Genomic DNA, 24,946 nt, shown 5'->3' with positions numbered 1-24,946 from the left:
AGCGAGGAGATGATCCCATGGTTTCCATATCCTTGACCAGGCCGAATCCTGAGCAGCTGCTGTGATGCTCCAGAGACAGACGAGTTTTCGCTGAGGTCCAGCTTCCAGCATCCGCCGCCTTGACTGCAGCTTTGCACAAGACGTTAAGCCAGCGGAGAAAAGGTCATGCCCAACTGAGCCTGGTTTCTCTCCATATTTTTTAATTCTTCATTTTGCTAATTGGTGAACTTTTTTCCTCGCCGCAGTTGCCACTAGCTTGCATGGTTCAGGATCTGTAGAGCTGCGCACGGATGGATTGCTCTTCAGTGTATGGAGTCTCAGTAGTTATTATTAATCACACTGAACTGAACTTAAACACTGAAAACTGAACTACACTGTTTCAATTTACTATGATCTTTTATGTGAAGCTGCTTTGACACAATCCACATTGTAAAATTATTTTAGAATTTATTATATAAATTGTCCAAGCTAAAACCAAAAGTTGGCAGCCCTGGTAATGCATGTTATTTTGTGTTTAATAGAAGAAAGAAACTCGAACAGGTTTTGGAACAATAGGAGATGAGCAAGTAATAGCATAACTTTCATCTTTGGGAGAACTACTCCTTTACGTGCAAGATTCACACATGAACCTGCTGTACCCGAAATGACCTGCTTATGTTTTTGTTTGTATGCAACTGAATGTTATCGAGTTTAATAGTCCGTTCAAGAATTTTGAAACCAACCTACCATGTCTACATGGCAACACACCGTGTAGAGTTGTCACTGTCAGCTTTTGGCAAAAAAAAAAAAAAAAAAAAAAAAACACAAACTGCCAAAAATCCAGAACGAGTTGGGACAGTTTCTTTGGTTTCAGCTTACCTGTGAGAAGAGTTGCAGACTGTAAATCTGTCAGGTAAAGGATTTAAACAAACACGGACTAGCTGCACGATTAGAGTGAACAAACATATTCTCGAAAGCAATAATAGTACTTTTAAGGGTTAATTTAACTATTTTGTCTGAATTTAAATCCACTAGAAGCCTCTAGGTGGCAGCAGAAGCCTTTATTTAGAGGTCTTGAAATTTAATCAAGTTTTCTTTTTGTTTGTACAGGGGGCAGCAGCAAGTCTAATCTTTAAACGTCTCGTCAAAAATGTTCGTTAAGGTTTGTCTGAGAGTGCTTTTTTTATTTTTTGTAGACTAATGTAGATAGAAAGTCTTGCTTTGCTTTGAGGACAAGACAAATGTACCCCAGTTGACCTGTTCAGTCAACTCAGAAAGAATCTCACCAAATTTCTGCTCGACTTTCCTGTGGACTTTTAGAGTAGGCCTATTCATGTATTATACAGTAACTTAACTAGTAGGCCTACATTACTTGAAGAGATTTTAACATATTATTCTGCAACATAAATTAAGATGACACTGTCTTAAGTGTGTTGTAGATATTATTAGGAGGTAGTTAACGTTAAGGTAGTCCTACCTTATTATTAAGGTAGGATGCTAACAACAGATTTTACTTCTCTAGTAAATTAAACTGTTAATCTAAAAAAAACAAAACAAAACAAAAAACATAGGATGTTAGTTTATGCAAAAGCAAACAAACTGAATCCCACTAAGCAGTCTCTATACTAATGCTAATGTTGGCTCATACACCTTTTGTGTACTTAGAGTAAAGCCAATTTACTCAATTAAAAACTGTTTACACTGCAAACTATTAAAGCAGATATTAAATAGTTCATCCATTATATTACAGTTTGCTAACAAATAAATGTTTTTCTTTTCATCTTTGTTTTGGACTTTGTAATGTATTTTAGTGTTCGATAAATAGTAGCTATATATACTTTTTTTTGAAGATTGAAGACTCATGAGCCTCATTGTACACTCTATCTGAAACATCACACATGAAAAAATACTATAGTCATTTAAAGTAAATGTTATAGTGTCTTAAGCACTTGAATTAATTTGCTGTGGTAATAATTGATGTAGCAAAGTAATTAAATAGTTAAATAAGCCATCCAGTACTGCATATACATTTTCTAGAACTATATGTGTACTATACTGCAAGACACCTAATTAATAAAACGCTGCATTTTCTTACAATACAAACAAGTTAATAAAAAGCGCTGCATTTTCACACAATGCAAACAAATTAATATAACGCACTGCATTTTCTCACAAAGCAAACAAATTAATAAAACGCTGCATTTTCACACAAAGCAAACAAATTAATAAAAAGTGCTGCATTTCTCACAATGCAAACAAATTAATAAAACGTTCTGCATTTTCACACAATGCAAACAAATTAATAAAAAGCGCTGCATTTTCTTACAACACAAACAAATTAATAAAACGTGCTGCATTTTCTTACAACACAAACAAATGAATAAAACGTGCTAAATTTTCGCACAACGCAAATAATTTACAAAACCGCAATGCATTTTCTCACAACGCAAGCAAATTAATAAAATGTGTTGCATTTTCTCACAACACTTTCAAATAGCGTGGAACGTAAAATGTTTCAATTGGACCCAAAAATGTGACAGATGCAGCTGTGTTGTGACTATTGCTCAGTGAAGTTGTAGGTGATTTTTTGTGACTTTTTGGTTTGATTATATTAATATCCCGATTCCCTTGTCTTTTGTATTTTATTAGCCTAAATAACAATAACCTAAATAGCCACATTTTTGCGTCCACTTAAAACATTTTGCTCAATGCTATTTGAAACTGTTTTGAGAAAATGCAGCATGTTTCATTAATTTGTTTGCGTTGTGAGAAAATGCAGAGTGTTTTTTAAAAAATGTGTTTGCTTTGTTAGTATTTGCAGCACGTTTGAACAAATGAAGATGGCTCTCTCAGCCACCGTATATACACCAGTTTACTGTAGCAAAAATGAAAATATACTACAGTGTTTATTACAGTTTATCAGATGACTATAATACTACAGTATGTTGTAGCATTCATTTATGGTGTTGTGAATAACAAATAAACAAAATTTACTATAGCATGGCTCAAAATACTTTAGCATTTACTTTAAATTAATGTCTTATTTTTTTCATGTGGGTAAAATGGCAAGTTACTTGCAAAAAATGCTTTACAGTTTTTTTGTTCAACATGTTTTAAATAGCTTTTCTTATGTTATATAGCATTTGAAAACATTTTCTTTATTTTATTTTCCCCCTTGTGGACTATTTGAAGCTCAATCTGCAGATAACGGTGTGTTAGTGAGCATTAAGGCAGTGACTATCCGCTTGGGGTTCATTGATTCTCAGTGGTGACCGTGACACCAACAGCTGGCAGAACAAAGCAGAGGGCCGGATCGGGCACCACTGGCTGTGCTCCCTCAATCCCAACCGGTCCCCTCCCACCAAGAGTGGCACGTGTCCCTGCCAACCCCCAACTAACCATATAGCTGCAACCGTGTACACAACCCCCTGCTTCTGCCGTTACACCCATTGTTATCTCCTCGTCCCCTTCCTCCAGCTCAGTGCCATTATATGCTCAGAGTTTGCATTTTTTGCTCTCTAGAGGAAACTCATATGCCATTTGTCTTGGCCCTCCCCAACCGAAGCTCCTTGCTTTGTCGTGTCCCCTCACAAAGCAACAAAAAGCCAGAGATAAAGATTGAAAGAGAAATGACCCTCTTGACCATTATCTAGTCAGTCTGGTCCCCAGTGTCATTAGTTTATGCCCACAACCAAACACACACACCACTTGCATTAATAGTTGACAACCATAAAACCATAAGACATGCCAGTTTTCTGTTAAATGCATGTCTGGTATAAGAGAAGTCATTAAACTGGCACACAAATACTTTCTGTTTTGTTTCTGGAGTCAAAATTATTAAATTTACTTTAAAATAATATTATATTATTAAATAATACATTGAATTTTTAAAGTAATAAAAATTTCATTAATTATCAATTCCATAGCCTGTGATTCACAGTTTTTTTTCTGTTTATTTCCCCTTTAAGAATCCAAAAACGACCCTGCTACTTTGTTTTTTGATGATAAAAGTTTCACTTTACAAGTTTAAGAATGACTTTTTTTTTTTTACATTTTAGTAGATTGAAACAATTTATTGTTCATGAACTTATATATAAAACATTTATCTGTATAAAAACAGAAAGGGGTGGCACGGTGGCTATGGGTAGAACTATCGTGTCACAGCAAGAAGTTCACTAGTTCGAGTCCCAGCTGGGCCAGTTGGCATATTTGTGTGGAGTTTGCATGTTCTCCCCGTGTTCGTGTGGGTTTCCTCCGGGTGCTCCAGTTTCCCCCACAGTCCAAAGACATGTGGTGAAGGTGAATTGAATAAGCTAAATTGGTCGTAGTGTGTTTGTGTGAATGTGAGAGTGTGTGGGTGTTTCAAAGTACTGGGTTGCAGCTGGAAGGGCATCTGCTGCATAAAACTTATACTGGAATAGTTGACGGTTTATTCCGCTGAGTCGACTCCTGATAAATATAAGTAAAGCTGAAGGAAAATGAATGAATGAACGAATAACAGAAAAGGTCTAAAACACTACATTAACTGCTCATAGCCAATTTCTATGCCCACATGACTAACCCAGACAACATGTCATTTTAAAACATAGAAAATGTCAATAAAAGTCACTTTGTTAAACATAAAAACTTATCAGAGCAACAATCCCATAAAGAAATCATAAATAAACATAATGAAACTGTTGATTAAGAGATTTTTTTAAATTACACATTTATTTAAACAATTTCTAATGCAAGTTACACCAATTAAAAAGTGTCACAAACAAAAAAATTACACTCTAAAAATTCCTGGATGCTGTAACCCAATACTGGGTCAAATATGAACAAACCCAGTTTTAGGTAAATTTTCTAAATTAAATTTAAATTACACTTTTAACCCAAATGTTGTTTTTGCCCATGTTTGAACGAACGTTGTGTTCAATCAAACAACCAGGCATTTTTAGAGTGAACCTTATTTTAAAGGGCACTGGTAACACTTTAAAAAAAATAGTTAATGCAATTACTAACATGAACTAATCATAAACAACACATGTACAGCATTTCTTACTCATAATTGAACATTTACTAATGCATTATTAACATCCAAGTCCATGCTTGTTAACATTAGTTAATGCACCATGAGTTAACATGAACTAACAATGAACTACTGTATTTACATTAACTAACGTTAAATAGCATGAACAAATACAGTAGTAAATGTATTGTTCATTGTTTGTTCATGTTCGTAAATGCATGAATAAAGATTAACTAATGAACTTTATTGTAAAGTGTGACCAGGGCACTTATGATGAAAATCCTTTTTTGGAAGCTGTTTGGACAGAACTCTGTGTGGGTATAGTGTGCCCACAGTCATACTGAAGTGATAATACAATACAATAATTCTCTTTTTTTTTAAATTCCTGACGTTAAAATGGCATCCAAAACCCTCCCATTTTAAGGCCCACTCCAACACGAAGTAGGAGTACGGTTTCCCCATCCACCTAATTAATTGACAGCCGCGTATTAACATGTCTCCAATGTAACACATATAATATCAAATAGACAGGACTTGTGCTAAGCAATTGGAATTAAAAGATCTGTTCAGCTCGCTGTGATCATCACTCATCATCAAATGTGATCAGTTTTAAAAGTTTAAAATGTTTTTTAATAGGTGTATGTTTGTAATGAATTACTTAGATTTTACCATCTTTACTTTATCACCACGTCACTACAATTATAAAAGAAGACTCTTCGGCCGTACTCACACTAGGTACAGTTGCCTCGAACCGGGCCAAAGCACGCTTGTCCCCCCTCCTGTCTCCCCCGACGGCCCGCACTCACACCACAAATGGGCCTCGGCATGCTTACGTCATCGCTGCTGCGCTGTTCAGTGAAAAGCGCTCTCTCACTCAGCAGCACAGTGGAGATTTCTCTAGTTATATCGTTTCAGTCGTTGATTATGCAGTGACATGCTGTCAAATATTTCGCCAAACAGTCATAGGGGATGCGGTGACGCAGTCAGATATTTCGCCGAACAGATCCGCCACATTTGGCGCTCAAAAACAATCATAAAGCTCTCGCACTGCAGGAATGAGGAGGTCTGCTGAAGCCGTCCAGCTGTCATGCTGTGAGGAGTTCTCGTCTTTAATAAACTACGGCAGTTTGCGTTCACTGAACAGTAAGAATGATTAATAAATCCATATGAAACAGCCCTTTAAAAGTCACGTCTCGCTTTCAGTTTCGGGCTTTGGTGCGTTTGTCTCGCATTCACACACAAGCGTACCGTGCCAAAGCCCCAGAGAACCGCGCTTGAGCCCAATTCAGCACACTCACACTTCTCAAACGATCCGCATAACGAGCCTGGACACGGTACGGATGGCATAGTGTGAGTAGGCCCTTCAATCCCAGTTTGTGGACATTAAATCAGATTTATTTTGTACATTAACAAAACTATATCCATACAGCAGTGAATATTAACGTGTATCCTGTCACATTTTCCATGCAAATGTGTGTGTGTGTGTCTGTGTGCGTGAACTTTGTAACAACGTTGTGTGTGACTCATCATTGCAGAAAGGCTTGAATTAACTCCACAACAAATACATCAAATAATCATTGTGAAAGTTCTTACTGTAGTATTTGTCGCAAACGTTACATGAGATCTGCTTCCTTCATGTCTGTCACCGTGCTGTTTATCTGATGCAGCTGAGGTGGAGATTGAGGTACACTCTGACACTCTGACACAGGCAACAAAACAGCCACATAGTGTTCAAAGCAGAAAATCTAATATTGTGAAAGGTATAATAAATAATCTGATGGGTGTTTTGTCTTAAAATAGGTGTTCTTTAAACTGTATAAAACACAGACTTCACTGTCACAAGATTTCACTAAAGTGAAAAATAATAAGCTGCTTCATTACTTCTGGGCTGCGTGTGGTTCATTCAGCCTTGTAGAGAAAGGTCATCTCATGCCAAAATTTGCTAAATCACTAGTTTGGTGATGATACATCATTCACCCTCTCAACAGCAACTCTTGTCAGGCCATAAATATGAGGGCCAACCTTTTAAGCCCTGCACTCGAAAATATACCCAAGAGCGGATGCCATACACACAATGCCAGCTTTGACCTAGACCTTCCTCTGCCAGTGTCCTGGTTTACTGAGCCACCTCTCTCACAGTTCCTTTCCTTCTCCCATTCACATCCAACCTAGTTTGCATACTGGCACCATAAGCCAGCCTTTTCCTTTCAAAGCCCCGAGGCATGCTGGGTAAATGGGTCATTTCTTCACTGCCTCTCATTGGAAACATGGCTGCTCTTTTTTTGTTGCTCATTTGCAGCTTTGTGTTTGATCCGGACCTTCCCGTCCTCTTCTGGCTCCTGTTCAATGACGTTATGTTTGCTGAGTAAAGTGGACGTAGTGTTGGATGGCCCTTCTGATGGATGATGGGACACTGACCTGCATTACACACCAATTAGAGCTTCTCACTGTTTGTTTTTCCTCGATTCGAACTGACAATGCCAAACGTTTTTTTCTGGCGGCAATAATGGTGTTCGGTGTTATTTTCGTGACAGGATTATCAGGCTGAGCTACCTTGCTTTGAGTTTTCCATATTATCTGTTGGCAGGAGATGTAATGAGGCAAATGAGGTTAAGCATTTGGCTTCAGGGTGTAACATCAGTGCCCTTCCCCCTTGAACTGCCACTGCCACCAGGCAACAAGTTCGACATCACACCGGAGAGCTTTCATTGCTGCATGTTTGTTTAAATCATTTGCACACAATCTTAGATAATCCTGGTGTAGAGTGAACTAAAACATTACTTAAAGGCAAGACAAGACAGGCCTACAGTACATCTGAGATAAATATTGCATCATTAGAGCATTATGGCCATGTTTACACCTGCTATTAATATGCAGTTTGGCTGCAGAGGAGGAAGATGGTGTTGTAATGCTTTTCTTTTATAAACTTAAGACCAGTTTCCAGATTTCTTTAAGAGGGGATTCATGAGCGGCTTGTTTTCACCTTTTGTTCTAATATTGCTTTAAGAGCTTGTGCAATTTACATAAGAACATGAAAGACGAAAATCATATAAAGAGCAGGAGCTTTAGTTTTTGCTTTGATAGCGGTGAATCTACACTGAATGCCATGGGTTTTGTGCTTGAATCAGGACTGGTGTGAGAACATTGTTTTATAATTTCAGATCCTAATGTTTAAATGGCATCTGTATTGTACACTTTAACTGTTTGTCATGAGACTAAGTGGCTTGTTGTGTTTTGTAACCACATGAACATTTTTGCTACCAAAGAAATCTGGTTGAATGTGTTTTCGACTCCCACTGGAAGTGGTCAAATGTGAACAAGCTCAAAACTTTTTAGTGCTGTCCACTTGCGATTGGATTGACAAAACACCTTAATAATAATAAGACCTATAACATGGCAAACATAGTCAACCACTAAACATACTTAGAAACATACTAAGCCAACACAGAATGTGCTACCATACATTTACTTTTACTTTAAAAAGCTTTTTTAAATTTTTTGTTCTGATTACCATTTGTATAACCTCTTTCACTACAAATACTATGGTTACTGTAGCAAAAACCCCAGTGATTTTGTAGTTACCAACTAACATAACCCACTTTTGGTTCTGTAATCTGTATTAAAAACCATATGTTTCATTTTCATTGGAGTCGTTAAAGGGATAGTTCACCTCAAAATGAGGATGTACTCACTATTTTCTGTCCCGAAAGTGGTTTAAAACATTTATGAGTTTCTTTTAATCTGTTAAACACAAAAGAAGATATTTTGAAGAATGCTGAAAACCTGTAACCTCTGACTCCATAATAGAAAAAACAAATAACATGAATGGTTACAGGTTTGCAGCCTTTTCCAAAATATCTTCTTGTGTGTTCCACAAAAGAAAAAAAACATAAACATGTTGAAAATGTAAAGGACGAGTAAATCATGACAGAATGTTCAGTTTCTTGGTGAGCTATATATATTTTTAAACAGAGCAAATCAATCATTTGAATTGATTCATTTTGATAATGCAGTTCACATTTTGTACAAAATTCCTTTACACATTTTGTAAAGCAATCACCGATTCATATAGCCAAGAAACACTAAAGTGATCTTTAGAGATCGGGTCTAATTCATAATTCATAATAATATAGCTAATTTAAGATATATCCTGTATGTGTGATACACCTTTCTCTTCTCAAACATATTTTGAGGATGGATGATGTAGCCAAATATTTATCAGTAACTGGACTACTGTCAAAAGTAAGAACAAAGAATTTTTCTAGACATGTAAAAAGTCTCATTTCTAAAGTCAAATTTTGAGCATCAATAGAACTGCTCTTAGTAACTTTATCCAGAGCTGATGTTTATCTTTTCAGCTAACAAGAATCATCCTCACAACATTCCATAATGCTTTAATAACGTTTTAAATAACTTTCTGAGGACACTGATGTAACATGAGAGTGAAACTATTTAATAACCAAAAAAAAAAACAAACCTTAAAACATCATCTAAAAAACAATAACAATAACATTTTATGTAACCGTATGGGAGCGTTAAGGGAACATTTTTAGAACCTAATATTGTTAGATAGGCTGTTTTTAGTGCATATACAGTATGAATCAGAGAATGATCAGACAGTGAGGACATACTCACTTAAAGTTGTTATTTCCAGATTTCTCAATGTGTGATAAATCACCAGCCACTGTTTATCACAGTCCAACATTCTCTAGTCTAGATCACAAAATTACCCCATATCTGGAAATTCAAAACCTGTTGGAATTTACATTATTAAAACACACTTTCCATTTCTTTACATTTCACAGAAACATTTACCTGAAGCTTAACTTTCAAATAAGCAAATATTAGCACCTCAAGCTGCTATTTTGAGTTACAGGAATAGATGTTAAGATAAAATATGATCTGTTTGCGAGTATTGAAATATGTTGGACTTATACGAGTTCTAGGGAAAGAGGTCAATAGAACTCATGAGTCAGCAATTGTTTTCATGGTTTTTAAGTAGCTTCAGTGGAATGATGGAACTTTTTAGCAGTTATTTATGGGTGGAGAAGGAAATAACTTTTTTTTCATTGGGTTTATGTACATGTTAAAGCATATACATAGGCTTTGAAAGGTAAAACACTTGTTCAAACACATAGACGGCATACCTTTTCCAATTGTGCCAAAAACAAAACAAACAACATGCTTATATGTAGATTCAAACAAACAAACAAACAAACACAAACATTTAATTGTGCCAAAGGCTGTGATGATTGTGGTTTTCCGCTGAACTGACTATGAAAGAGTAGGAGTGGATGCTCATTTACAAACATATTTGTATATTTATGTTTATAATGCTACACAGATAATAGTTGAATAGTCTAAATGTGTTAAAAAAAGCATAATCTCATGCCAAATTGTAAGTATTTTACAATAAGTTTGGTTCTTCCGCTCACTCTTTTACCAAAAGCAGTTTAGACAATAATAACATACAATTCTGTACATCTAAAAGTGGATTATTTAACATTTATAGATGAACATGTTTACAAAATGAATTATGAAAAATTGTAGATGTAGAATTGCAGTGTTTTTTTTTATTTAATGTAATTAATCAGTTGATAGTATATTAGTTAAGGTTTATAATATAATATAATATAATATAATATAATATAATGTAATATAATATAATATAATATAATATAATATAATATAATATAATATAATGTAATATAATATAATATAATATAATATAATATATATATATATATATATATATATATATATATATATATATATATATATATATATATATATATATATATATATATATATATATATATATATAACTAATTTACATATTTACATATTCTGTTTACTTCAACTTTTTTTCTCAACTGGTTTGCCTTTTAAAAATAGTAAACATTACTACCCTTTAAAACCTTTAAAAGAATCATCTGTTACACTGTTTAAACATTGCTTATTTAATATTTATTTTAATTTATTGAAATGAAACCATTGTGGTTAATCAGTTAAAACCCTTAAATGTACAAAAAAGCATACAGCATAAAACCACTGAACATGATCTAAACATTGTCTTATAAGAAACAAGCTAGTCTTTACCACAAGCCGGAGTAGAACCAAAACCCTTGTCCTACATCTGCAACTCTCATCCCCTTTTTGCACAGCTTCAGGACAAAAAAACATTATCCTGCATTTATTATTCATTATGATATTCATATTCATAATTCAGCTGAGTGCTTCTGTGCACATGCATGCGCTCTCTGAGACTGAACATGTGCCTCGTGTCATTTTCTTACTTGAGGTGAAACACTGCAGGGACCTGTCAATTATGAGATTTTGGGCTTTTTGGCTTTTCATAAAGTCATTTTTCAGAAAATATCCAAAATAGACTTGTGCCTGCTTCTTTTTTTAAAGACTGGTTTCTCAAAATGTGTTTTTTTACTCTAGCACAGAGCCATACATGTCCACTTCAGCAGCAAACTAATTTTCACAGTTTAATTCATATTTAATTAACATCTAACATTTAATTAAAATGAACAATGTTTGTTTTCTAGGCTATTTGCAGATTTTTCGGAATTACTGACTGATAAAAAATGTCGAAATCCACTCTGTGGAAACCATTGACTTTAATTTTTTGTCTAAAGAAATGCAAAAATCATTTCGTAATATTCCTTATATAAACAAGGAATCATTCATTCATTCATTTTCTTGTCGGCTTAGTTCCCTTATTAATCCGGGGTCACCACAGCGGAATGAACTGCCAACTTATCCAGCAAGTTTCTACGCAGCGGATGCCTTTCCAGCCACAACCCATCTCTGGGAAATAAATAAGGAATCATATTAAAGTAAATTTTATTAGGCTACTGTTGTTATCTATGAATTTTCAAATGTACTATTTTACAAGAGAGACTACAAAAATCATGAGGCTCTATGTTCTTATTATTATTATTATTATTAATATTTTTTTACATTTTGTATTATTTAATTGGTCAAATTCACACCTAGGAATTAGGAAAGTTGAATGTGCTGGCCAGTTTGTTACATAACACATAACAATAGACAGTTTTTAATTAAAAACTTTTACAGATTCTTTTTTTTCTAATAATTTATGATATGATAAATTTGTATTTTTAAAATAAAAAGTATAAAAAGGTATTTTTTTAAAATACTTATTTACTTATTGCTTTATACTTAATTATAAAATATAATATTCTCTATGCTTATTCTGTTTTCTAAATAATTAGGAAATGCTTTTTTGGTACATTAAAAATTGTGGTTTTGATGACCACCGACAAGCTAATCCAGAAAAAAATAAATAAATAACAGTGCTTAAAGTTTCATTAAAAAAATGCAGTATTTAAGCCTCAAATGAAAAGAAACTGAGGCCAATAACTGCAAAAAAAAGTCAATTTAAAAAAAAAAAAAAGGACCACCCTATTCACCAGGCTGGCTACGGGCCTGCCTCATTTCTAAATTTAAACATAATATTTGAAAAAACATACTATTTTATATATATAAGAATATACTTGCAATTCTACATGTAATCAATCAACTGTTGCGCTGTATACACTAATAATTAATTTGTCCCAACACAAATGAATCGATTTTACAAATTCAGGTGGATTAAAGATACACTAAAAAGTAACAAGTTGAGTTTAATTAGCAAACATGTAGAAACTGATTACCTCAAATTTATGAAGCTAATCAGTTCACTAACTTCGATTAACTATTTCTAACTATTACTTTGTGTAGGTAACTTGTTTACTTGTATTGCATACTATAAACAACACAAGTACTGATTATTCAATATGACGAGTTCAGTTAACTTACAAATTGTAGTTATGCTTAGCACACCTCACTTATAGCAAAGCATTCACAACTATCCTACTTGTTCATATTACTAGACAAAAGCAAAACAAATAAGCAGCCCCAAAAACCCTCAGGAATTGTGTTGACTCATTTTGAAAAAGTTGTTTGAACAGCTAAAATAATTTTTTATTGTATGGATATACTTTTTTTAACCCATCCTCCATTTGCCTTAACAGCAGAGTGAGGAGAAGTAGAGTTTATAAGGATGGAGGGATTGAGAGAGGAGTAAATGAAGGAGGTATACGTGGGATGGAGGGATCACACCTCCTCTTCCTCCTCAGAGACTCTGGTGATGAGGTCAGTTCCCCCGGGCTTTGATCTTTGACACTGCAATGAGCAAGTAATGAGCATGTGTGTGTGTATGTGTGTGTGTGTGTGTGTGTGTGTGTGTGTGTGTGTGTGTGTGAGTGTGTGTGTAATTTAGGGAGAGAAAAGGCTGATTCGTATTCTGTGCGTCCTCATTGTGTAATGTGCTGCTGCGTTATGAACAACTGTGTGTCTGAAGGTTTTATGGCCAATTTCACAGTCAATTTGCTTAAACATGGACATAATAAAGCAGTCAATCTTATTTTTTATAGTGTTCTAGTCGCTTATGTAAATATAACCATAATAATGAATAATTGATAGCAGTTTTTAAGATGTGTTATTATAGGCATGTTTCTAAACACCAACAAAAGTCCAGTAATATATTCAACATAAAAAAAAAATTCTGTTGTCATAAACATCCATTGTTTACCTCTCACGTTACTGTTGACAAAAATAATAACTGTTATAATTGTTTATATTAAAATAAAGCTCAAAACTTAGGTCAAAAAGTATTTTCTCAGGTTGAGTATTAACCCATCTGTGATCAAGTTGTAAATATATTAAAATAAAAACATTTAAAATGACATAATTCAAAAGCATTGAAGCATTAGATGACCATGAAAGTCTCTTTTTTGTCTTTTCATTTGTTTGTCTTTCAATCTTCGATCTTCCTGAATCCATAATAAAAATCCTGTATTATAACGTGCTATTAAATCATCAACATCAACATTTGTATTAATAACACATTATCTGTATGATGCTGTTTATCGATATTGATAATCCAGAATTAATTGTTCAATATATTTGCTCACAAGTCAGTGGTTATATAGCCTATGGTACACTGTCAGAAAAAATGTGCAAAATTTGTACCTTTTGGGGTACAATGGCTTGTCACTGGGGCAGTACCCTCAAGGGTACACCTGTTGTACCCTTTCACATGGGTACATATTTGTACCCTAGCAGTATGTACCTTCATGGGTCAAATATGTACCTCTGCTGACTAATTTGTACCTTACTTGGGCTATGGTACAATAATGTACCTTTAAAAAAGGTACAATTTCTCCTCCATAGGGATGAATTTTGTACCCTTTCATTTCAGATTTGTACTCCATACACATTAAATTTCATTTATCAAATTTATTAAACATATTAAATATCAACATTTTTACAGGATGAATGTTTAAACATTACATCATTTTAAAAGACATTAAAATGTAACAATGTATCACAAACAAACATTGAAAGATTCAAAACAATAACATTGTCACCTTTTTAGAAGATGAAAGTTTTAAACTATCACAAAGTCATACCAGATGCATAAACTTAAAAAATAGCTGCTTAAACATTTTATGAAACAGCAAAAAAACTTAATATTATTTTTTTTAACATCAGTGCATCCCATTTCACTGAGCATTTTTACCAATGTAACAAAGTCATTTTTCTAAAACAACAGTGGACCTAATAAAGTACATTTTTGTTAGTGCACTGCACTCTACATTTTCTAAAAGCATCAAGAATCTCAAAGCAATCTTTTTCCATACAGTACATTAAAACATGTCACTTACTGTATACCCATAATCATTTTAGATCTCAAAAACACTTTTGATCAAAGTTTTACACATTTGATTTGAAATTTCTAAACATTCTTAAACAGTTTATCAGCAGAGTATGTTTCAAGAGCCTGAAAGTCCATCTGTCTTGGTTTATAACACCCCATTCAAAGTCAAACTCTTACTGTATTTGCATGGAAATATGAATCATACAACAGCAGAATTAAAAACTTGCTACACAGAAACCAGTGCAGTATTGACATTTAAAATGTATTTCATTAAGAAAGTGTAATTTCTTCTCCATTAGCGGTCTCACATGCACACGATAACAGTTCAATTTGAACACCTGAATGTGTCAATCTCGTCAAGGATGTTGGGCAGAGAAAATTCTTAGTATTGTTTCATCTTGTGCTTCTCAGTTGATTTGGGCAATGTTATTGAAATGTCTATAGCTGCTAGTCTTAAATTACTGATGCACAGACTCGAAACGCATGCACCAAAGTAAATGCAAAGATCCAAGCATTGCTGTTTGATGCAGATCCAGCAATACCAGTGCTCTCGGACAGCTGCACTGATTTTTCTTGTAATTTTGGATTTCCATCTTCACACCGTTGCTGATGTTCAAATTTAAATTGTTGTTCCATCTTGGGGAGTTGCTGATGTTCATCCTTTGCATTCTTTATGTAGCGTGGATAAGCCAAGTTGAAACACAGTAAACAGCGAAGGATGTAATAATGCCTCTAAAACGGACTTTCAGCCATCTGTAGAGTTGGGTATGGAGCATCATCATCATCCCACTGTGAAAAGAAAAAGTAAAGGACATCAATAAACAATGTAAAATCTGTCAGAACTGCATAACATCTATCAGAGTATTACAAAGTGTTTAACCAACAGTACCCAAACCTCTTCCAGTGTAATTACTGTAAGCAATCATCTTTCTCTTTAAAGATATGGGGGAGCAGAATTAGAGCTGCACGAAAGTCTGAATCTATTGCAAAATAAAATCATCCATCCATTTATTTTATTTTCGGCTTAGTCCCTTTATTAATCTGGGGTCGCCACAGCGGAATGAACCGCCAACATATCCAGCATGCGTTTTACACAGCGGATGTCCTTCTAGCTGCAACCCATCACTGGAAAACACCCATACACACTTATTCACACACTATGGCCAAATTAGCTTACCCAATTCATCTGTACTGCATGTCTTTGGACTTGTCGAGGAAACCGGAGCACCCGGAGGAAACCCACACAAACATGGGGACAACATGCAAACTCCACACAGAAATGCCAACTGACCCAGCCGAGTCTCAAACCAGCAACCTTCTTGATGTGAGGCGATCATGCTACCCACTGCGCCACTGTGACACCCTAAAATAAATAAAGACAAATAATGAAGTACTCTTAAATAATTTAATAATATAAAGGACCTGTTTTTAAAATAAAGAAAAAATTATTGGAATGTTTAGCAAATGCTGAATAAAAGATATTGATGTATTTTTATGAATTACATTTTTTAAAGAAAAACATTAAGGAATGTTCTGTATATAAAGGGTTTGTATTTAAGGCCCATGAGTATGAACTTGCTAAATGCAGCTTGAAAAGGCACTTAATGATCACATCCAAGAAATAAAGGTTTGATCTAGCAAAATTATTATTACGTAAGTTTTATGTTAATACCTGTTAGATCATCTGCAAACTTCTATTCTCTTGCTTTTTTGTAGACTTTGGCCAGTGGAGATGCTTTTTTTCTTAATCAAGCTCAGGCACCTTTAGCACAAGCTGTCCTTGAAGCTCTGACTTGGTTGGAGATGGTTGATGAATGCATTCAGTCAGGTTCACCATGACTATAATAAACAAAAAGGAAATTAATGATTCACTTTAACTAAAAACATTATCTAATATTCTTTGTTGCCATTTCCCTTTAGTTATCATTGTACAAATAGTTGTAAGCTTGAATACACATATGTTCACCACAAAGCTTAAAAATTTTTTTTTTTTACAATAGTCATAACATTTATAATAGTCATTTGATCCTACACTTTAGATATTACTGACATTAAACTTTTCATTTAAACTGAGAACTGATTTAAAATGTGTGATCTCACTGACAAGGGTGTTTTTAATAAAGGGTCACACACCTTATTTCACTGGATACGCAGGACATTCGCATTACTCTCAAAAGATGATGCATCCTCACCAATTGCAGCAATCACCTATTGGATCAAATATAAATGCAAAATAATGACAATCATAAAAATTCAAATATAACTTTAACACTTCACCTAACAGTTGAACAGTTGAATAGAAAAAGGGAGATTCAATTTAAGACTGCACAATGAATTCCTGGGGAAAAAGTATACACACACACACACACACACACACACACATACATAATATATAAATATTTATATATATATATATATATATATATATATATATATATATATATATATATATAAATATATATATATATTATTAACAAACAGATGAAATACAAAATACTAAATACTTACGTTATTACACTCTACTGCTTCCTCGTCCACTTCATTTTCTGAAAGAAAAAGAATTATGATCGGTGTGAACTTGAGGTTAACAGCAAAAAAAAAAGCTTTAAATTAGCAACTTAAAGGTTTGATAAATGACCCGCACCTCGATCTGACACGACAGATGATTATGACTCTCTTGGACATGCGTTTATAACGTATTTAAATATGTAACGTTGCAAAATACAACTGCTATAAATGGATGTGGGTCGAGATATGCATAAACTAACGTTAAAGTTATATTGTTTCAGACATGAAGGCATTCACTTCACTCCTTTCCGAAATAAACATGAACGTTAGCATGAATGTTAGCTTCCCAACACTAAGGAAATTCTGAGTTTATAAATAACGTATGCAATAAAGACTTAACCACATTATCCAAACAAAACTAACGTTAACTTAAATGTGTTTGAACTGTTTCTCTGGACGTTTCACCGCTGTTTTGCCAGTGTCTCGAGCTTTGTCTCATGGCCAGGTTATGTAAAAAATCATATTTTAATTTCTGGTCAACCTTAAATTACAAAAGGGTCCCCTCCCGCGGCAGGTAACTCGACGGTAACGTTAATCTTAACTACATACACAAGGCAAAGTAACGTCAAATATGAATTGAATATGACCCAACGGATATTTACAATACGTTATTTAACATTAAACTTACCTGCAAATGTCTGTGCTTCGTCTTTACGAGCGTATTCCAGCTTCTTTGCGTCCTTCAGGTCCATCCTCCATCGACGCCGAGAAGAGCGTCAGAACAACAGTGCAACAGCTGGAGATTAACCGTCACACGTAATCAGCTGGCATTATGAATGCACGGCGCGGGCAAAAATCCTATTGGACAACACGAATTCAAATTTGCTGCCTGCTATTGCTAAGTGAAAGTCAATGGACAATACCCCGCTGTGCAGACCCGCAAGTTTAAAAAAAATATCATCTAATGTTTCACAAAATGTAGTTTTAAGAGTATTTCAGGCGAGAATGTAGTTGTTTTAAACTCGAATCGGCAGTTTATTTAAAAAGACAGCGCTTCTTTGACAATGTGCTTCAGTGAAAGCGGACTCTGTCAGCGGGAGCTTTATGATTCTCTCCCCCGCCGACAGCAGCTTTTACTTCGGCCAGTCAATCTCGCATCTGCCGCTGGATTCAATCTCCCTCTTGTAGTTAAAACACGATATTTAATACATTTTGTGTATATCTAACGGCCAGTTTTTGGTCTTTTAAATCTATTATTTGTTCTCAGCTGTATTATTTTGGCAGTATTATTCTGTTACGTTTTAAAATTGTTTTATTAATTTATTTATTAATGCTACAAGGTTGCACTCTGTCTTTGTTTACCAAGCTGGTTACCTTTAATTCCTATTGTATTCATCTACTTTATAGTTGTATGTCCATTCTAGTAGTTTATTAAATCTGATAATCAAAGAAAGGTCTGTGTATAATTAGCCATTTCACTTTACATTTAGGGGGATTTATGTTAACATTTTCTTAAATTAAAAAATATTAATTTATAATATTTATAAGGCCATGTTTTATATAATTAAATAATTTAATTTATAATGTACAGTTTTTTTGTGTGCATTTCTTCCAAATAACCAACAACTCATGACATAAATTAAGGACCATTTCATACACGTTGACTTGCTCCTTTTTCACACAAGTGATTGTACCTTTCTTTGGGCCTTAAATGGCCCAAACATGGACCCTTTGACAGTTGGGAACATATTTGTACCTTTTTTACCCTTAAATGGTACATATAAGTATCTTAGGGTGCTACTTTGAACCATTGAGGGTACAACTTCACCATTTGTACCCCAAGTGTTCACAAACGTACCCCAACCGTACCCTTTTTTCTGACAGTGTAGGTGTAGAAATCTGTCAGATGCAGTCTGGACCTCTGACCTGCAGCGTCTAGTCGTACTCATCCTCCATGTCTCCTGGGGCTCTCCATTCACTGAAAGAAGCACAGCAGCTGCTCATCTGAGGAAAGAGGATTTGGATTTGGTGGGATGAAGTGTTTAGCTAATGATGAGAGGTATAAAGTTGGAAAAATAATGACACGTTAAAAAATGACACGTTTATGGCTGATTTTCATATTGCAGTCCTGTGGTTTACTATCTGTTCATGGGTAAACCTTTATGGGTAAAACACAGTAGGTGAATATGATAAAACTAGGTCACACTTTATTTTGATGGTCCGTTTGTTGAATTTAAGTTACATTACATCTACATGCCAACTAATTCTCATTAGATTATAAGTAGACTTTTAGGTTGGGGTTGGGGTTAGTCTAAGTTACATGTACTTGCAAAGTTTCTTATAGTCAGTTAAATGTCTGTTGAAGGAGTATCAAAATATAGGCTATTAGGCAGACAGTCTACTACTCAAATGAACCATCAAAATAAAGTGTTACCAAAAACTACTAGTTATTACTATATATCCTCAGTTGATTGATTAAACTTTAACTGTTGTAAACATTTTATTTCATGTTTTGTTGTTTAAATATGCAAATAAGTAATTATTTAACAATATATGAGTTAGCTAGGTTCAAAGTTATGGTCTGATTTATAGAAGGGATTCATCAATTAAATATTCATTCATGTTCCTTCGGCAAAGTATCTTATTTTTCAGCGGTCGCCACAGCGGAATGAACCCCAACTTATCCAGCAGATGTTTTACACAGTGGATGGATGCCCTTCCAGATGCAACCAAGTACTGGAAAACACCCACACACACTCACATACTAAAGGCAATTTAGTTTATTCAATTCGCTTTTAGCGCATGTGTTTTGGACTGTGGGGGAAACTGGAGCACCTGGGGGAAACCAACGCGAACACAGGGAGAACATACAAACTTCACACAGAAATGCCAAATGGCCCAGTCGGTGTTTGAACCAGTAACCTTCTTACTTTAAGGCGACAGTGCTAACCACTAAGCCACCGTGTCACCAAATCCATTAAATAAACAATGATGAAAAAATAAGATAACTATTGCATGAGAAACAAAATTAACTTTCACAATTTCTTTTAGAGGGTGAGGCAGTGGCGCAGCAGGTAGTGCTGTCCCCTCACAGCAAGAAGGTCGCTGGGTCGAACCTCGGCTCAGTTGATGTTTCTTAGTGGAGTTTGCATGTTCTCCATGCCTTCGCGTGGGTTTTCTCCGGGTGCTCCGGTTTCCCCCACAGGCATGCGGTTCAGGTGAATTGGGTAAGCTAAATTGTCCATAGTGTGTGAATGTGTGTATGGATGTTTCCCAGAGATGGGTTGCGGCTGGAAGGGCATCTGCTGCGTAAAAACTTGCTGGATAAATTGGTGATTCGTTCCGCTGTGGCGACCCCGGATTAATAAAGGGACTAAGCCGACAACAAAATGAATGAATGAATGAATTTCTTTTAGTATGAATTAGAATGAATCCGGCAAATTATAAATGAACATGTATTTCCCGGTGATTCCTTCCACAGTAGCGATCCAAGATTAATAAAGGGACTGAGCTGAAAAGAAAATGAATGAATGAATGAATGAATATATTTCCCTCAGTAAAAACCTTTAGAATATAGATATGTTCTGTAATGTTTGGTCTATGTAAATGCTGTTGAAAATAAGGGAGATTCATTCCTTCATTTTCTTTTCAGCTTAGTCCCTTTATTAATCAAGGGTCACCACAGTGGAATGAACCACCAACTTATCCAGCAAATGTTTTACGCAGCGGATGCCCTTCCAGCTGCAACCCATCTCTGGGAAACATCCATACACACTCATTCACACTCATACACTATGGACTATTTAGCTTAGCCAGTTCACCTGTACTGCATGTCTTTGGACTGTGGTGGAAACCAGAGCATCGGAGAAAATCCACGTAAACGTGGGGAGAACATGCAAACTCCACACAGAAATGCCAACTGACCCTGCCGAGAGTCGAACCAGCAACCTTCTTGCTGTGAGGTGACAGCAATACCTACTGCGCCTGATTTCAAGAAGTGCATGTGATATGATTGATCGCGGCTGGCCTCTCATCCGTAATCAGTAATAATTAAATCAGATTGATTCAAACTTAAAATAAATTTACCGATTTCACCCTACTACCTTATCTTAATTTTGGAAGTATCCCCCCTTCCACCCCATCTCCTACTTTTCGTCCCTTTACCAGGGGGAGCTCTCGAGTCTTACCTGATCTCGCACCCCCTTATATGCATATTGACCAGGTGGGAGCCCAGGGCTTTATTATCTCCAAGCTCAGGGTTCTCTTCTGGGACAGCATGCCTAATCTGCTATTAGCATCAAGCATATCTAATGCTTGTGTTTTTAACTTATTTTTTTTTTGAGAAAACAGCCTTTAAAAATATTTATTTGAATTAAAATCTACATGCAAAAATAATGATGAAAAGCAACAAAACAGTTAAATTAGAAAGAAAAATTACTTTATGACAAGTCAAAAAACTTTTCCTGTCTTGTTTTAAGGACTGCACCTTTAAGGTTTGTTTTTCATTTGTGAAAATCACATTGTCATTCCAACATTTCTTCACTGCCTTTATTTGCCTGCTCACGGTCAGTGTTTATCTGCTAAAGTCTTTGACCTTTCGGGTGACATCTTCAACGATGCCATCAAAACTGAACTCTTCCTCTTTCTACTTCCACATGCACTTTTTAGGATGATTATATGCAACATGAACAATTCACACAAAAGCCAGTGAAGTTAAATACAGAGTCAAGTGCTCACATTCGCAGACACGTGTAATTCAAGTACGCTTTAACTCCCTAAACAACAATACGCCTGACACAATAGTGGCTTGGATTCGTATACAAATGTGCTAGCTAGCATATAAATAGACAAAAACAAAACCGATACTAATGAGCATGAGGCAGCCTTGACTTTGAAAGAACCATTGTTTATGTTGTCTCTATTTCCTGACAGAGAGTAGGTGGAGCTTGTGTGAGAGAGTGAGTTTTTTTGTGTGTGTGTGTGTGTGTGTGTGTGTGTGTGTGTGTGTGTGTGTGTGTTTATGGGGGATGTTAGGGTGGTCAAACCTGTTTAATTCAGCTTGAGTCTCCACTGCCTGGCATCTGCTGATCTCTCTGTCGTTGTCCTGCTGGGTGGAATCATTCATTCACTTCACTAGAAACAGGAAAAGCACCAAAGTCCAAAAAAGAGATCTGACGATCGAGAGCAAAAAGTACTTCACTGCCATCATTTATTCCACCCTCCCAAGCCGGTTTGAGTTCCTTTCTTAAGTTGAACACAAAAGAAGAGATTTTGAACAATGTTAGAAACATGGAGTTATTGACTTCCATTGTATTTTTGCTTCTATTATTGTTAATGGCTACCAGCATTCTTCAGAGTCTTCTTAATGTGTTGAAGTGAAGTAAAAACATATATACTAGTCAACATTTGAAGTGGATCAAAAAGGTAAATCAATGTTGTCCTGAGAGAAAAACTGGTGAAAGACAAGGCAAAGACAAGAACTTTGATGAACGGTTTTGTTTTTCTTCAGATGCTAGTAATAAAGGTTTGAAACCAATTAAGGGTAAGTAAATGGTGCATAATTTTTTATTTTTTTGGCTGAACTATTCATTTAAGCCCCTAAACATTTGATAAAGCTCTTTGCCCTTCATTGTTGTCATCAAAACAAAGATTGAAATACCTTGAAAAGTGATACTGCTAGTGAACATCCCAACATTGACATCACATGCTGCTGAAAGCAATGATTAGATGATTGTATGTGTTGTGCTTTATTTTTGTTAATAACACACACAGCAATAAAAATGATTGCTGTGGGAAAACAAAGGTTAAGAAAAAATCTGATAATAGCAAAGTGAATATGTTTACACAGGCTTCTCAAAACATGTCAAAGTCAAATCATGTCGTGTTTATTTATATAGGCAGCGCTTTCAGATTGCTACATTGCTCACAGGTATTACAGTATAAGACATAAAACAGTCTCAGCGTTGATTTGCATTAAAATTAAGCTTGGACACACCAAGCTGATGTCTAGCAGATTTGTAAACTATAGTGAGGATAAAACAAAATCATGACAGCATCATCTGGTCCTATCTGAACCCAAAAGCTATGTGTGAACATGGTTTAAAAATGAAGGTAAAATAAAAAAAAAGCTTTGTAAATGTTGTGAAAATGATGTCACGTCACTTTTAATCTTTTAATTTAGTCTAAATTAGGCCTTTTGTATTACACTGTAAAAAAAAATTTTATTGTACGTTTTTTTCCTGGCAGCTGTAAAAAAGTAATATAACGTTCGTCAAATTATATACATTTACCGTAAAATAACAAGTGGTAAATTAAAGAGAAATTTATCTAAAAACTTTATTTAAAGAAATGTCTGTAATTCAATGGCTGTCAATTCAATGGGAAATTTCTGTAATTTAAAGTCCATTATTTTAAAGTAAATAACTGTAATTTAATGTTTGTATTTTACAGTAAATGTCTCTAATTTAACAGAAGTTATTTTACGCTAAATGTCTGTAATTTAACGTCCATTATTTTACAGTAAATGTCTGTAATTCAACAGCCGTTATTTTAGGGGAAATGTAATTTAACAGCGCTATTTTACCTTTTTTTCCGTTTTTTTTTTTTTACAGTGTATATTAATTCACTTAAAAATAAACATTTAACGGCCGTTATTGTCTGTAATTTAAGTTATGTTATTTTATGGTAAATGTCTGTAATTTAATGCTTGATATTTTAAGATAAATTTCTGTAATTTAATGTCTGTTATTATACAGTAAATGTCTGTAATTTAACGTTTGTTATTTTACAGTAATTGTCTGTAATTTAATGTCCGTAATTTAACGGTAAATGTCTGTAATTTAACGTTTGTTATTTTACGGTAAATGTCTGTAATTTACTGTTTGTTATTTTACAGTAAATGTCTGTAATTTAACGTCTGTTATTTTACAGTAATTGTCTGTAATTTGATGTCCGTTATTTTACGGTAAAATGTCTGTAATTTACTGTTTGTTATTTTACAGTAAATGTCTGTAATTTAACGTCTGTTATTTTACAGTAATTGTCTGTAATTTGATGTCCGTTATTTTACGGTAAATGTCTGTAATTTAACGTCTGTTATTTTACAGTAATTGTCTGTAATTTGATGTCCGTTATTTTACAGTAAATGTCTGTAATTTAACAACGCTGTTTTACTTTAACAAAATTTTTTAACAGTGTATATTGTCACTAAAATATAAAAAAATTACTTGTATTGTTCAAAGCCATTCTTTCTTTTGTGAAACATACTGTAATAGAAGATATTGAGAAGAATGTTCAAAATGTTATTTTTACATACAATAAAAGAATAAGGTGCTTAAAGCTTTAAAAGGTGCAAAAAAAAAAAAAACACTTTACACAGACAGCATTATAAGCGTTCTGAAACATTTTTATATTTTATGTTTAGCAATTATGGACAGTCATGATGAAGTCTGATTCACGTTTTATATTGTTACCTATCATTACCCTACCATTTTTATCATATTTTTTGCAGTATATTTTCCCATAGCTGTCTTTTTTACTGTGATAAATTAATTTAACAGGGTGTTGGTTTACCATTTATTATGATCACAATTTATTATCTTTAAACAACTGCTCAGACATTCTGTTTAACGTTTCCTCAAAAGAAGAAGAAAAAAATTATATGTGTTACGAAAGACATGAGTTTGGGTTTAAAATGACTTCATATTCATTTCTGA

The 24,946-nt window shown here is 34.5% G+C and overlaps 2 long non-coding RNA genes across 3 annotated transcripts; one reads left to right on the top strand and one right to left on the bottom strand.

Moving 5' to 3' along the window:
• The first annotated feature begins 872 nt into the window (after positions 1-872).
• LOC137489116 (uncharacterized) lies at positions 873-13,551 on the top strand. The gene is made up of 3 exons (XR_011008453.2): positions 873-892; positions 1,090-1,141; positions 13,036-13,551. It is a non-coding gene; the product is annotated as an uncharacterized lncRNA (long non-coding RNA).
• A 736-nt stretch (positions 13,552-14,287) lies between these two features.
• On the bottom strand, positions 14,288-22,475 carry LOC100537297 (uncharacterized). Of its 2 annotated transcripts, none has more exons than XR_659700.4 (8): positions 22,277-22,475; positions 19,101-19,235; positions 17,920-18,089; positions 17,232-17,269; positions 16,857-16,931; positions 16,396-16,562; positions 15,901-16,086; positions 14,288-15,512 (listed from the first exon to the last, which is right to left on the bottom strand). It is a non-coding gene; the product is annotated as an uncharacterized lncRNA (long non-coding RNA). The 2 variants fall into 2 exon arrangements; XR_012398452.1 differs by having other exon boundaries at positions 19,158-19,235; positions 22,277-22,452.
• Positions 22,476-24,946: the final 2,471 nt, after the last annotated feature.

This window comes from Danio rerio, chromosome 23, assembly GCF_049306965.1.
Source record: "Danio rerio strain Tuebingen ecotype United States chromosome 23, GRCz12tu, whole genome shotgun sequence".
Classification (NCBI taxonomy): domain Eukaryota; kingdom Metazoa; phylum Chordata; class Actinopteri; order Cypriniformes; family Danionidae; genus Danio; species Danio rerio.
The sequence above is the reverse complement of the archived record's forward strand: the minus strand, read 5'-3'. Positions and strand labels throughout refer to the sequence as shown.